Source organism: Athene cunicularia (assembly GCF_003259725.1).
Source record: "Athene cunicularia isolate RWA chromosome 7 unlocalized genomic scaffold, athCun1 chr7_part1, whole genome shotgun sequence".
Lineage (NCBI taxonomy): Eukaryota > Metazoa > Chordata > Aves > Strigiformes > Strigidae > Athene > Athene cunicularia.
In genome coordinates, this window is record NW_020799107.1 from 4,887,039 (window position 1) to 4,903,384 (window position 16,346).

The following is a 16,346-nucleotide window of genomic DNA, read 5'->3' on the forward strand; positions in this document are numbered from 1 at the left end:
TTTTTTTTTCTTATTTAGTGAGGATTTATTGTATTGATCTGCAGGAGCTACAGAAATACTTGTCTTATATTTGGTATCTGTAATACCAGCATGTTGGTCTTCTATGAGAGGGAGTGTTTATTTTCAATGCTACTGTTTTCAATTAATAAAATGCTCCATTACAGGGTCCCCTCAGTTGTTTGTTTTTTTTAATGTTAGCATGTATGCTATGCATTTTTTTTTCATTGTGATGATCTACTACAGCATTTGGCTGTAGAAATGCTGCAACATGTACTCGTTTTCATGTCATGAAACATTTGGGCTGGAAACCAGGCAACGTTCAAGTATTGTACTATGTAAATAAGATTAATAGAAGCGATAGCATTCTATTTATTGCTTACACTAAGAAAGAAATGGAAAAAAAATGTGAAGTTAATTTTTGGTTGTTCTTTATTTTCACTTTGTTCATATGAATCATCATGCATTTTAATTGCTGAAGTATTATGTTTGTGATCAATAAAATATTACATTTATTCAAATCTTGTGCTGTAATATGGACACAAAGCTAATCTAAATTAGACTTTCACAGATGTGTGAAATTATTAACTGTGTTAAATATTAACACAAAGTCATTACATAGAGTTACAGTTATTCAGTTTTTAAGTGTTTATTTACTACATTTTTTAAGCATAGTGGTATTGCATTTCTGGAAGAACCTTGCATAGATGACTTAATAGAAGTAATTTTAAGATTATTTACTCAAAATCTTTATATTCCTGTTTCTTGTCTCCGGAATCAGCCTTTTAATAAAAAGTTATTAATACTTAAGAAGCCAAATTATCTGTTCCATCATGAGCTGGCAGGAAGTGTGTCTCTCTTCTTCATTCCATCAGTCTAGATGGAGTTCCTCTCAACATGGTGTTCAACAACATCTCAACCAAAAAAACCTACCTGTGCAGAAGCTGGTTTGTTCTGTAACACCTACAAGAAGCAAAGCAATAGAAAAACTGAGTGAGATTCCGCCCCCCCTCCCCCAATACAGTTGATGGTGTATGCACAAAAGCTATGAATGACAGGTATATTTTCTATCTGTAGACTTGAGTCTGTGCTTTGAATACTGAAGCCTATCTGAATTAAAAGAGATTGAGAGATGTAGTTAATTGCTAATCTTCTGAATAGTATCAGCTGATGATCAAACCGCTCTAATATAGGAAGAGGAAATGACAAAGCATATGAGTACTTAATCTACAACTGAAGTTACTGCTCACCAGCTTGAACTTCAGCACATGGGTGTAGCAGCTCTAGTGGGGAAGCATTATAATTGTAGTTACATTTGGCAACCTCAGCTCTCCTTACCCTGTTGCAGGTCTAAGTTTCATAAGCTAACTAACTGGGTTAAGTGTGCTTCCACCTACAGTGACAACACATGAAATCCAGGCATCTGTTTTCAAGTGCGAGCTGCAGGAATTCTGTTTAATTTACTCAGTCATCTGAAACTGGGGTGTCCTTTTTTGTATGCACGTGAGCAAATCCCATTGAATTTAGAGCTGGACTGCTTACCCTGTTTCCAGAGTGAACCATTAAAAAAAAAAAAAAAAAAAAAATTAAAAAAAAAAAAAAATTGAAACTAACTCATTTGAGTGATTTTTTTCTACCACAGCTGCTAAAAATCAGACAAACAACTTCAGAATAACCTATAATCTGTCTGCATTGTTTTTCATCTCAGACTGATGCTCCTAGACTGTATGTCTGAGTGAACTGAAGGTACGGATCACAGCTCAAGAAGTGCCAACAAACCTCTCCTTCAGCAAACTTTTATTAAAAGACATACAGGAAATCACTATCTAGAATTGTTAAAAGTCTTAGGTAAACAAACAAACAAACATGGATCTTTGTTATTAGCTAGCTTATAGCCATGAAAAGCGGTTCAATACTGCACTGGACCTGAATTTCCTCATTTTAGAGATTTGATTTACAAATGAGCACATATGATGACTTTACAGGTTCTTTCTGATACAACATTAAAAGCTAAAATAGCACAAAAAACTTCAACTGAGGGGAAAAAAAAAATCCTATTTAAGGCTATTAAAGGCCTTGCTGTAGAGTAGGAGCGGCCATGGCCCTACACCTGTAATTTATTTCAAAATGGGAGATAACATAACCCAGAAGAGACAGAAATACAGCTAGAAATCTTACCTTAATTGGTAATTAAGTTTCAGTTCTGTTGAGCTGTGATAAAATAGTTATAACTGGAATAAGCTATGATGACTAGTTCAACTTTTTTATAGACTTCTAATTTGCATAAATCCCTTCAGTATATAATATACCAAACCAGCACATAAATGCTGGTAGGTACATTGCACATTTTTTTTTGTTTTGTTTTAAATCTAAAGCTTTTCAAGATCTTTACACATAGTAGTAATAATTCATACCTCATTGTCCATGTGAAAAAGCTGGAAGATGGATTAACTGGTTTAACCAGTGATAATGTTGGGATGTAGCCTGTGTCCAATTGATAGATAAAGTTGTGCTTAGGACATGGAATGATGGAGGACCTTGGCTATTTGGCAGTACTGGAAAAAAAAAAAAAAAAAAAAAAAAAAAGCTACTTTTTTCCTTTTGGGAGAAAGAAAGCATGAGAGTGAATACATGCTCAGAATAATAAATAAATGTGTGGTTACCCTTTTTTATAAAAACAATTAAAGACTACATAGCTTAAGGACTTTATGGGGTGGTGGGTTTAGGAGACAGACAATAATAGAAAGAAGAATATATTGTCATTGCACATGGAGCTGTAACAACTCTAGAAGACAGCAGAGCGAGGGTCACTTCACAATTTAGAAGGGAAGATATGTACAAACCAGAGAATGCTGACTGACTTTAAAAATGCTCAAAATAGTGTGGAAACTGAATTACAGAAGGTTGTGTCAGACTCAGTTGTTTAGCCTAGCTCTGTTTAGTTCTTGGCAAGAGCAGTATTTTTTAAAACCTTTTAAAAATAATTAAAACTGCCTCTGTTTGCTTTAAGTGAGACAGAATCTTTTTGAGGTTGGATGTCAGGAAAGAATGAATGGTAGTGGTTGAGGGTGGAGAAGGAAAGGGAAAAAATCATTGTCCTGGGGCTTTAAAACAACTTCACTCTGAAATCTCATTTCAGCTAAGGGTTATAAGCAATCCTGAGCTAAAGAAATGTACTCAAGAATAAAAGAAAAATAAGACTGCCTAATTGAGCTAAGCAATATTTGAATACACAGGAATCTTAATACTGTGTCATAATCCTCCCAACTCCCACTCCTGACTTTTGAGCAGGAGCCTGTAATTCCAGGTTAATTTGTCAATCTCTAATTCCTAAAACCAAATGTCAGTCAGTGGAAATTGTTACAGACTCTACTAATACCAATTTATATCTATTACTCCAGCTAAGCATATAGCTTACTGTTTTTCTATCAATTCCTACTACTACCATTTACTGCTTCTCAGTGATACAGTCTGTGTCTGCATATACAGAGTTCAATCGATTACTTTAACAATTATTTTATACTATTATATAAGTAACTATAGAGAAAATGAAGTAAAGCCAATCCCCCAAATCCAAATGTTACCATCTACAACATTTTGTCCTTATGCCCAGCAGTAAAGTAACACAGATACCCACAGTACCATTTGCAATTGGAGTATATGTGCCTAAAAGCATCTAAACACAGTATTTTGCTCCTGAAAGAAAAAGAAAACATAGCATTCTAACCTCCATAGATAAGAGTAAACAGCAATTCTTACATTTTATAGATAATTTTAAAAGAGGAAATGCTCTTACAGAACAAGAAGCCTTATCATATTCAGACATGCTAACAAATATCATAGAAAACAAACAAACAAAAAAAACCAACCAATGTTCATATCATCTATTGACACAGAATACCATTCCACTCTGCAAAATACGAAGATTACATCCTTTGAAAATATTACAAGTGCTCTACTAGTATATCTTGCACAGGCTTGTCAGGGCGGGGCAGTCACCACTGAAGTAAAAGTTCTAATCCAAAGTTTTAGCATTTCATAGTTATTGGATTCTAAAAAAAAAAAAAAAAAAAAAAAAAAAAAAAAAAAAAAAGTGCAGGGAAGACACAAACTAGTAGAACAAATACATGCCAAAGTGAGAAATTCCCACTGTTAACACTAAGCCTGCAAACTCATCTACTGCACAGTGAAGATAAATTACTAGAATTAAAGTAACGGAGTTAAAATTAAAACCTTAGTGAACATGAGCAAGAGTAATCATAGCTAGTGTCGGACTACAGTGAGGGCTCTCTATTCACTGAGAGTCATTATTAACCTTTTGAGAAAGGACAAGCTGAAACTAAATGCAAAACTCTGCATCATATCACGTTTTGTTTGTCGCAACAATTTGTGTTCAAACCCATACTTGAAACTAGAATAGGCAAGTGGAGGATGGGGGAAAGCAGGTGGATGTGCCGACAGACGCATTCCAGCCTACAGGCATGTGGCTGCTGAAGGCTGCTATGAAGATTATGTAGAGCTACAACACTAGCTATCAGGCCAGCAGCAACTAATATAGAGTTTAGAAACCCTTTAGGAACAACAGGATAATTCTTATATTGACATAGCATAACACATGAAATGCATTTAACACATAAACAAACACAGATCTGGACACAAAAACCTTATAAAAAACCCCAACCTTTTTCAAATCTCACAGAAAAGCCTGAGTAAGGTCTATTTTTATATATACTACTCCTATAAATAATAATCAACGAACAAAGCAAAAGTTTTTTCCCTCTCACTTCATGCTTATACACAGTGAATGTTCTCTTTTTCAGGAGCCTGCCTCTAAACTGTAACAAGAGCCTCAGTGGAAGTTCAGCGCTGACAGATCCCTGTTTATAATTAGAATTATAATCTATCATTCCACAGCTGTATATTTTTAATAACTTTTAAAACATATTGCCTAAATGAAGAATTTGAATCCATCCACATAGAGATCATGCTTCATTTGAGAAAAATGACATATAGGACTTCTTTTTAAATTAAACTCAGTTTTATCACTACCCAAAATAAAAATGTGCACACTAAATTATGAAGATATTTACAACTACTATTCTAGTGACCACTTCAAAGTTTTCTTCCCCTCAACAAAACTCATCATTTTCTAAATGAAATCTGTTACAAAGGGAGGATATCTTCTGATTAGTGCTAACTCACATAAAGCTTACTACATTGTTTTATCTGAATTTAACAGAATATAAATACAGAAAATCAAAGACTCTAAAGCATGTTTTTTTTTAAAAAGTGCTTACACATAATTGTTAATTCTTAATTTAAGATGATCATGCTTTTCTTGAAATTCAGGTTCTACAATCAGTGACAAACCAAAAAAATGCCACAAAGGAAAAAGAGGTGAACACGGGTGCTGGAATCCCTGGTGCTGTCTGGTTAAAGCTTTAATGGTAGGTGCAGCCACCTGGGATACAGGCAATCTAAACAGAGTTCTGCAGGAGCTAGAGTTGCCCAAGAGCACAAGCTTCCTGTTTCTTAGTGTAAGGTAACAATGTTCCCTTTTCTCTGACCTGGAAGAGCATACTCTTTTGTGTAGAGACATGGTTTGAAGTCCCCATGGGACTATGACCAGAGTGAAGCGCTAAGGCTTGGACAACCGGCCCAAGCCAGAGTTGACCTATAGATGAATCCTGTATATTTTATAACTGAAAACCATTGTGCTAGTAGGTAACGCACTTATGCTGATGTAAAAAGTGCTAAAGCATTGAAGTACTGAAGCCTCAACAACAGCCCCAAGCCGAAGCTGCTAACTTGGTATGTCATCATTAACAAAGTGTGTAAACTCGCTAATGAAAGATGCAGCTTAGACAAAATATAATCAGGAGTGAGGAGAGAATGTATCCACCTTCCCTCGTTTAGCCTTGTTCAAGGCTGAGAACCCAAGTATCCGGCCTTGTTAGAAACTCCCTTGGTTTCCCCCCTGAGCCCTGGCCAGGCTTTGGGTGGAATCCAACAGGAGAATGAAACCAGAAATTTTCTGCTCAAAACAAAGGTGCCAGCTATTCTGGCCTGTCGATCTCTGGTATATAAGGCTGGATCTGCTCACAGCGACTTTGGGTGCCTCACCTACGAGTGGACGTACCGCGTAGGATTTCCCACCTGCCAGGACAGGCTCCCCAAACCCTCGCTGTAACCGGGGCTGATTTAATGATTTAATGCATTACCCTGTTTTTTCCTGTTTGCTGCTTTAAGTGCACTACTCTGCTTTTTCTTACTGCATGTTTTCTGTATTATGCTGTTACATTGGTTATCACTAGTAAAATACACATGCTCTTTTCACTCTGGTGTCTGAGTTTAACTGGTATCCTTAATCAGGAGAACACCAGAGTTTGGGGCAGAGTTTAGGAATGAATCCTAAATTTCTACAGCAAATACATAAGTAAAGAATGCACATATTATGAAAGTAGAAAATAGGCTTGAATACAAGTATGTATTTGCTTAGTTCCTATTTTTATAATTGTGCTACAGAAAGTTCTAAAATCAGAGTATTTTTACCTTTCATACCACATACTTGTAGACTTAGACAAATGGTAATGAGTTTGTCCTCTAAGTTCCACTGGATGTAAAACCTTAAGTATCAGCGAAGAGCTAGGGCCACAAATACTTAATCACATTTTACTTAGCTAACCTTGAATATGAGCCAAATACGTGCATTTAACAGAGAGTTCAAAAGTGGTTTTGGCTAGGTTTCCTGGAAGGAACTGCGGCCATATATTCCACAGAACAGTGTCCATAGCCCAATTTGTTTCTGTTACTCACAAGGGACTCCCGGCTTGTAATTCCTAACAGACTCCTAACTCTGCCTTCAAGCACTGGCTCCTTCCGTCACATTTCAGGCAGATGATGACAGCAGGAGTTTCCTTGTTCAAAGGTCTCTTTCAATATTCTATGGGCAGATAGTCACCATGGATACTTCAGAATCTGCAACAAGAACAAAATTTCAGATACTTGAAAGATCATAATAAAGTTGTATTTCTATTCTGAGGTTTGTAATATAGTACAGTGCTACTGTCTTGTTTTTCATATTCTCAACTCTCTTACAAAAAGCATCTCAAATTAACATAATTGTGATACACTTTATCCCAGTGATGCAATGGACTAAGTACAAGAATTTAGAAAGAATATCAATTATTTCAACATCTTCATAGCAAATACCTGTGGTAAAATTAATTTAATTTCAGATAATTTCAAGGTTTGGACTCTGACACAGAGTCTTTTCCAGTCCAGGTCTGTATTTGTTACGAGGTATAGAAAATGTTTCCTTTTCTTTTTCAGAGTAGTAAATGACAGTAGCTATTTTTCATTTTCATTTAAAGTTAGTCACCTCTTTTTTTTCTTATTTTTCCCCACAGGGTCTTGTTTATAACAGTCAGGAGTGCTGTAAATAGCCTGCTCTAGCCGTAATTAAAAAGTTGATTAGAATGATCTGTAATTGAAATATATGAAATTCTTAATGAAGAAAGTTGATTAAGGAAGCTTTCACAGAAATAAGAAAATATTGAAAGCAAAAATGGAAACATGTTAGCACCAGAATTCTGGAAATGTGTTTTTGTTGCAGACTATAACAGTACTACATACAGTTATGTTATTTCATTATATAATGGAAAAAAGATTTTTTTTTAAAAAAAAAAGTCCTGCAATGTGTATTTTTAGAAATAAGCACACTTAAAGTGGTAAAATACACTTTTTATGTGCATGCTAGCAAAATATTTTGAGCTTTACACCTTACACTCTTTCCCACCACTGCTGACCTCAGTACTTCACTAGCATTGGCATGATTTTTTTATTCTTCCAAATAAAATCCTCCCCTCATTTCTTAGTATTCACCAAAGACCAGCACCCAGTGGGTATCCACATCCCTGCAAGATACTTTCCCTTCCAACAGCTCTTCCCAAGTTCTTGGGAACAGGGGTAATACTGTTCCAGCCTAGCACCCTTTTCCCAACCCCATCAGCTGCACTGAGACCACAGGAGGAGAGTAGCAGGCCAGTCACTAGCACTCACTGACTTTCTGTTTCAATTGAGGTACACTTGGCTTGGGAATGAAGGAAGCAAAGCCTCAGAGAGTCTTTAACTCACATGCATTTCCTCAGAAAAGTTGTTCTGGCACTGTGGAATAACTGGCATTGTGCCTTTCTGCACAGAAGAATACACTGAGATGGTTTTCTGGCTGTACTCTCCTTGCTGTGTTGTGGAATCTCTGGCCTTCTCCTCAATCACTCCTTGTTTATGCCTTTTTAATGCTGTTGAAACAACTGAAGGGAGAAGGAATCCCCATCAGTTTCTACATGCAGTGGCAGCTGCAAGCTGAAAGCCAGACAATCTAAGAATTCATCATTTTTCTAATCCAGCAGAAGCATAAAATAAATAAAGCATGTGATTACTAAACGTACATAGACACTATGAACAGTCTGCCAGCCAGTGGCAATACTGCAAATACACAAAGACAATATTAGCATGCAAAGCCTATAGAGTGTTACCAAAAAAAAAAAAAAAAAAAAATTGTACAGATACGAACTGTCAGTGGTTTAAGAACTCCAAAAAGAGTCTCTCTTCTATCACTGCAGAAGAATTGTAATTCAGAATAAACAAAACCTGCATATCCCTCTATTTACAGACATTCTCCACTTGCTTTCCAGGCACACACATATGCTGATGAGAGGAGAAGTTTAAAGGGAGCCTGAGGCTTCTTCATTGAGCATCACTGGGCACAGCCCATATGTTTAAAAGAAAGGATAGGGTAGCAACTTCACACATGTTTCTCCTTTTCCTTTTCCTTCCTTAACTCCCCTGTCTCCTTCTTTTATTCACAACATAATATCATATCATATCATATCATATCATATCATATCATATCATATCATATCATATCATATCATATCATATCATATATCATATCATCTGGCTTTAACTACAATGATTCTAAATGATGAACCCCTTAGCCATCCAGCCCAGTTCCCTACAATGGATGTTAAGATAAAGAAATCATCTCTATTTCTGTTAAAGCAGTATTTACTGTTGAAAGTATTTACTGCAGAGTTTAAACACTATCCCCTGTTTCTAGACTACGCGGAAAAGTTCCCACAGACTTAAGAAAAGTTTAAATCTAGACCAAGCTAACTGTCTAGAGGTGAGCATAATATTTTTAAAGGTTGAAAATACTTTCTTTTTTAATAATGTCTCCTTTGCTTGCAGATGAAAACAACAATATATGAATATAACGAAAATTATTATCCTAGCAATGGCTCACTCTGAACTGTAACCAATTAAATTCTACAGTACTAGCATAGGTTTGGATTAAATAAATGTGGATTTGCATCATTAAATAAATTTTTAAAAATCAAGTTTGTTCTGCTTGCTTCCACCTAACCCTTGAATAAGTATTGGTGTCACATTCACACATCAGTAGCATCTACGTAGTCTACACACGGAACACCTTTTTGGCATGTTCCATTCACCAGCTTCTTAACTGCTGAGTCCATAGATTTCAACTAATGCACTCGACTGCATTTGACCAGCTGACCCTGCAACCTCTGCGTTCATTGTAATTCTCATATAGGTTCCGCACTATCTTTGTTTGAAGTCCTATACATTTCTTTCAAAGCATTTATTTGAAGTCTCTGAAAGTTTATTATCACCTACATGCAGGAAAACCACCAGATTTTAAAACTGACGGTAGGAGCATGTCCTCTAATCAAGGGTATGATAGTCATCTGTCCATACTGATAGACAGGCTAAACAGGTGTTTAGCAACATTCACTTAAAGATTCTTTTCTTTTCTTTTCTTGAAGTCATAGATAAATTACATTTACTGGAGAATATGAATTACCACAAAGGGAAAGGATATGCTCTGAAGTACATTAAAATACACAATGAAAAAAAAAAACAAATTAACAGTGCCTCCAGAAAACCCTAATACCCAAATTATTACCTTTTCTAGGCCCATAATGCACTGAAAATTTTGCTGTATTAAACTCACTATATGTACATCTGGCTTCAGGGTGCAGCTGGAAAGAACAGAGAGGTATCTGGCAAAAACAGTACCCCTCTGTTGTTAAAATCAGAGGGTTTTTATCACTGCTGCTTCATTGCAATCATCTACAGGATCCTGTAGAGAATCTCCTTTTCTGGACCCAGTGTGACTTTGAACAGTCCAGATAATGCACTGCTGTTTGATAATTACAAATCCATGATTAAACTTCATTGCATAAGGGTGATGTTTAAATTTAAAGGATGACCCTGGCAGAGATTACTGTATCATCATTTTCATATTCTATTTTTCAAACAATGCAGCTCAAGAGATATACTAAAGATACATGAAATACGATCCAGTATGTTCTTCTGAATGCAGAGAAAGGCCAAACAGACTTTTCCTGATGTATAGTATTGCTTTTCAGTATAAATAGCCATTTAAAAATGGAGAACATAAGATCCTCTCAGTAACAAATAGACGATATGAGCAGCATGTTCTCATTTCAGTGATGACAGCACAATTCAGTAAAATAGATCTTGCTTCTCCCCACTGGTTTTGAACTTGTCATTTTATTTTTGCAAGCTTTCTTCATCATCTGTAAATACTTAACATGGCCATGTGATAGGGAATTACAATATTATATCTCCTCCAACTATGTGTCATTAAAATTATTCCACTTTGCTTTGAGATTCAAAGTCAATTCATCCACAGAGTAGTTTAACTACCTCTGAAGACTGCAGTCCCAAGAAAATGTGAGCCTCAGACCTAATGAAGCCTGCAATAGGAGTGTAAGTGGCGCACCTGAACTGCCAGAGCTCCAGAAAGCCGTAGGCAGGACATGAACTCTCAGAGCTAAGTACTTATGACAAGATCTATTTTTACCTGTCAGTTCAGTGAAGGTCTGTGACCACCCAGCCATCTTGACTGCAGAGTAGTTCAGGATTCCTTTTTAGTTGACACTGTCTAGTGCTGCACTAGTCTCTTATTCTTTCCTGTAAACCATATAGGAACATCTGCAAGAGAAGAGCTCTTTGAGACTTTCACCTCTCATGTGAATTTGGACAGAGCCAAACATATTCTGGTCCTCATTTGTTTAAATATTTAGTTATTTAGTTTTCTTGCCTCCTCTGAGTTTATCTTGGCTCTGCTCTAAGAGCCAAGATGTTCTTTTCAACATCTAATGTTCTTCCTTATAAAGGTCTTTTTAAAAAGCCACTACAGTACCTAGCAGCAAGTGCTTCCTACACTGGCTGTTTACCACAACAGCTATTCCAGAACTCCCCTTTTGGACACTGTTCCTCCAGAATAAGAGGGTTTTGTGGTTTTATTCTCATTATTCTGCTTTATTCATGTTGGAACCAAACATTTTAACCGTCAATAATTTTTCTGGATATCTACTCTGGCAAATTTCCAAGCACAGTCGTCCCATCAGAAGCTAACAGGGAAGAAAAAATAAGGCTCTTCCAAGACTTCAAGGGCACATTTTGTCTCTATGAATCAGGATCCCTTATTGTAGGTCCTTGAAGAATCTTTTTTAATAATTTTATGCTGAAAAATTATTGTTCTTGTACAGTGCCACATGACTCCATATTTGTTATGGTCCACCATTCAGCAAACAGTCATGACATTGATAATGTACTATACTGGTTTACCATTTTTCTAGAGAAAAGAAGTGGAGATATCTGGGTTTGCTGAAAGACACAACGAAAAAAACATTGCAGAAAGCTTATATTTAAACTTTCAAGAACTGTGTCACTAAAATCTGTGTGTGAGCGTATGTGTATTTTACAAATGCACAAAAGCACAGAAATTGCAACCAGTGTTTGCAAGAGCATTAAAGAAGGCTATATACTCAAGCCAATTCCCCAGCAACTTTGGCTTTATTCCCATACAACTCTTCTGAACTCAATATACTTCAGCATATCTGACATCATAATCTTCACCCAAGAGGCAGCCTACTTGGAGACAGAGAAACAAACCCATTCTTTTCTCAATTTAGGTCATGTTCATTCAATATGATTTTCTATAACAGCAAATTAATGCATTAATCAACAAGCTTTCAATCAGCAAAAAGCTCTAAGCAATCAAATCCGTTGAAATTTTCAAGACTGCCTTACCTGTGCAAGCTTCTAGTATATGATGCTTTGTCATTGCCCAAGATACATCCAAATGAGAAAAATATGTCATATAAGAAATCTGACAGAAATACGCCAGGCCTGCAGTCTTTGGTGGAAATCAGTGACCTTCATACGGAACAGGACGCAGAATTGGTGCTGTTTGTTCATTTTGCTGCTGGGGTCTCCATCAGCGGTGGTTTGTTTGCACATGGAAGATCTAAATTGAATGGCAATAAAACAAATTTTAAAGACTAAACTCCATTTCCATCACTCCAAAAGAAATACAATAACTAAACTCCCCTCTAAGAAATTAATCCATTTAATTTTTTAAAAAAAGTTATTTACTGCATGACAATTTCCAAATATTGAGGGAATAGTGAAGGAAACAATTGTTTACTTTTAGAACAAGTTGAAATTATTCTCTAAAAAGTTATTTTTCCAGGAGAGAAGGTCATTATTTTTAAGAGGCTATGATAAAATACGGAACACAAAATCAAAATACGTAACAGTCATCAAAAAATATGGAACACAAACCCTAAACTTCTGAAATGCTGAAATTTCCCATATTCCCTCCTCTCTTGTCATTATAGCCAATATACCTTGGATTTATTTTTCCACGTCATTTTCTTTTTGTCAACATGTAGTATCATTTCAAACTCAGTAACCTAAAGCTATTCTCCTCACACGTGCTTTAAGTGCTGGTGCAGATCCCTGTTTCTAAATCCCTGCTTGCAGAGTAGGTCTATCTTATAAATATTCAGATCTGCTCTAAACGCAAAATCATACTTTCCTACCAGCTATATTTTTCAGGTTCTAGAGCCATCTTTCAAAAGCTCTGGACAGATTAGTTATTCTTAACTCCCTTCAAACACACTGTTTAAGCTTTATGATGAGTCTGTAACAGCAGTGTTGAATGAACTCAAGAATTATGCCTCAGTAGTTTATGTTACTGCCTGCAGCTCCAGCCCCAGCTGCCTTTACAAAGTTCTCCCACAACACTGGCCTTTCAGCGGTAAAACCACATTACCAGCATTTCCATACTATTCCATTTACACACTGGATACAACAAGGCAGATCTACTGTCGATGAATCCCTTCTGGTGGGTACCCTGTCCCATTTCAGCTGAAAACCAGCTAATGTCTACTTCCTAGTTTTTCTCATGTATTTTAGCATTATGTGGTACACAGACTTGCAATTAAGCAGGTTATTTAAATGTATCTGATTTCTGGTACTAGGGAAAATACACATCACCTCAATGGCTTTAAACAAACACCTCCCCCAGTTCATACAGCACTCAGCCTGATAACAGCATATATAATGCTAGGCATGTAACACCTTTCAAGATAAAACAGCAAGCTGTCTTAACATCTTTAATAACATTCTGGAGTTTCCCACCTTGAGCAATAGTTTGAGATTTTATTAAAAAATCTTGTATATAGCATTCATATTTTAGGCTAAATAAGACAACTGTGGATTTGTTTCACGTTTTCTGATGTCACTCAAAAGAGACAGATGCTTTTGGCTTTGTCCTTTCAGTCAGTACACTAAAATTCTTAAACCATTTCAGGTTTATATTCAATCTGAAAATCATGGGTTTGCATCTAAAACACTCATCTGTCTATCTTGGAAAGGAGAAGAATTTGCCAGGACAATTTTTGCAATAGAAATTCTTTCCTTTCAGACAGTTTCAAACAATGTGGCCCTTCCATGACTCCAGACATCTTTTCCCCAGCCCAACCCAATAAGATTACAAATATTTTGCTTTATCTGATCACAATAGCACTAAGATTTGTTAGTGTCTGTGATGCACAAGCTGCAAAACCCCAGTTTTACTCATAGGAGGACTTTGCCAATATTCTTCTTGGAAAGTTCTCTGAACAGCTGAAGTTTACACTTTACATTTGTTGTCCCAGTAACATAACTACTCAGACTAGTGACTAAGACCTCGGCCCAGCTCTCATCCCATTGCAAAGCAGCAGTGTCAGATTGCTGATTCATGCAGCTAGGTTAGGCAACAACTTCTCCATAAAGGCACCCTTCCAAAGGAATTGATATGCTCTGTCAGCTGAGGCAGGCAGGATGCTTACTTTGACCTACTTATAAAGCTTTGTGCCTTCACCTCTTTCGCAAGATTATTATATCCAGTATCATAAATTACGTTATCGTTTAGCTATAGGCTGGTGTTACTGCTTCTTTCCAATGTTATTCTGAGTCTTTCTGATGATCTCCTCTTTCCTCTTTTAGGTTTTTAAGTCCCTATAATATTACACTTGCCTTGTGTTCTGAAGTGCTAAGAAGTTGTCAGATTCTAGCCTGCTGCAACGGAGAGTCCAAAAAGTCATGAATTTGTATTGTGCATACTCCTTTGAATTAGTATAGAAAAGTACTAACTGTTGGAAAAATATCTGACATAGCTATCTTTCAAATGATATTTTTTTAAAGAAGTGAAAATATTTTCTTACTTATTTAATTATTTTGAGTCTGTTCATACAACATGGCCCTTTGGATGATTTTTTTTTTTTTTCCTCTCCTACTACAAAGTACCTATTATTGTTTCTCTATACTTGTCCCCAGAATTATAGCTATCCAACTATGGACACAGAAGTGCTAGGCTCTGCTTACAGGTTTTGTCATGTTACCTGCAGCATGGGTACTTATCTTGCTGACACTTTGCTGACCATGCATGAAAGCATATTGGAGAGGCTACATATTCTTTGTCACAAAACCTCCCAGATGGTCCCTGTACTTTAAAATGATATGAAAAAATAATGAGTTCTTTCCAACTTCGACAATATATGATGAACTTATCTGTCACACTATTCATAGAGGTTAGGTAGTTGCATGTTGAAACCATGCATAATACTGAAAGTGGATGAAGATGACTTGTCTACCAAAATGAAAATATAGACGAATCTGGCACTGGTTTGTTTGGAGTTTTTTTTTTTAACTCATAGGATGGATAATTATTTTGTGTGAATTTGTATGTGTGAAGTAAAGAAAGTAAAAGCTGGCAAATAAACCCCAAAATGTATAGACATCAGAAGCCTTCTCCAAAGCTAGATTTCCTCTTAATAAAGATACTTCTGCAGCCTGACATGTATTTTTGTGAATTTACTCTTATATGGCTGCTTTCCTTCTCACTGACAGAAAGAGTGTGAACTTTGAACAGTGACTCGCTCTGAATGTTCTCCAATTTTTATCATTCTTTCAGTTCCTTAATATGTATTAACAACAATCTTTAGAGGACACATTGCAATGTCAGCAATCCAAACTCAGCGTTTGACAAAAAACAAGAGCAGCCCTGGGGGCAATACGGTCCCCAAGCTAGAGATTTTCTGATTGCTTGTCTCAAGACAATCAGGAGCAAAGGGTCCAAGGCCCAGAGCTGGAGTTATTTCATCTAAACAGATAACTGAGCTACTTCACCTGGAAATAATATCACTGCTTACAACAGAATGATATATTTTAGGTGCTCTTAGATTTTGTCATTCCCTGCCTCCCCCATCACAGATAAACTTTCTAGGGTGAAGCATGATGCATGCAACATAATGAATTATTGAAGACAAGAAGCTGCAAATAAATTACACTGAGTTCATATGCATTTTGTTACAAGAGTTAGAAAAAGGAGTGTTTGATAATTGAATTACTATGCTTCCTTTCTTAAGTCACTTCCTGATAAGCAGCCAAACTAATTTTCTAAAATAAATAAGTGAGAGAGCTTGAATAACACACTCATCTTGGCTGGTCACAACTGGTGCAGTATTATTCTGGCTAAGACAACCTATGTTACTACATTACTTCTAAACAATATGTATAAGCCAACTAAAAAAATTATGAATTTATTGTAGCATTCAGATTTCTACATTCAAAGAGGTAAAACCATTTACAGCAAACCACTGTCAAAGATACCTTTGACCTTAACCTTTGTTTTTGTCTTCCTCCCCAAAGTGAAGTCTTGCTCAGGTTTGACAGGTAATAAATTGCATTTTCATAAAATATGTTTAAAAAACATGTAACATATAAGATACCCCAAGAAACCACAACTTTCATCTGAAACTCACAATGAAACAAGCATTAAGACTATTCCCACAGAATGTTAAAAGCAGATTAAATGATGATATCTATAGAACATAAAGCTAAATAGTGCTGAATATGTTTGTAGGACTTTTTAATATACCTGAAATCAGAGAGAACATGCAAAC

General features: G+C 36.2%; 1 long non-coding RNA gene across 3 annotated transcripts; it reads right to left on the minus strand.

Moving 5' to 3' along the window:
• Nucleotides 1–12,356, minus strand: LOC113482296. Of its 3 annotated transcripts, XR_003398816.1 has the most exons (5): nt 12,145–12,356; nt 10,910–11,019; nt 8,134–8,354; nt 6,814–6,975; nt 1–960 (listed from the first exon to the last, which is right to left on the minus strand). It is a non-coding gene; the product is annotated as an uncharacterized LOC113482296 (long non-coding RNA). The 3 variants fall into 3 exon arrangements; XR_003398817.1 differs by lacking the exon at nt 1–960 and having other exon boundaries at nt 6,300–6,975; nt 8,134–8,309; XR_003398815.1 differs by lacking the exon at nt 1–960 and having other exon boundaries at nt 6,300–6,975.
• Nucleotides 12,357–16,346: the final 3,990 nt, after the last annotated feature.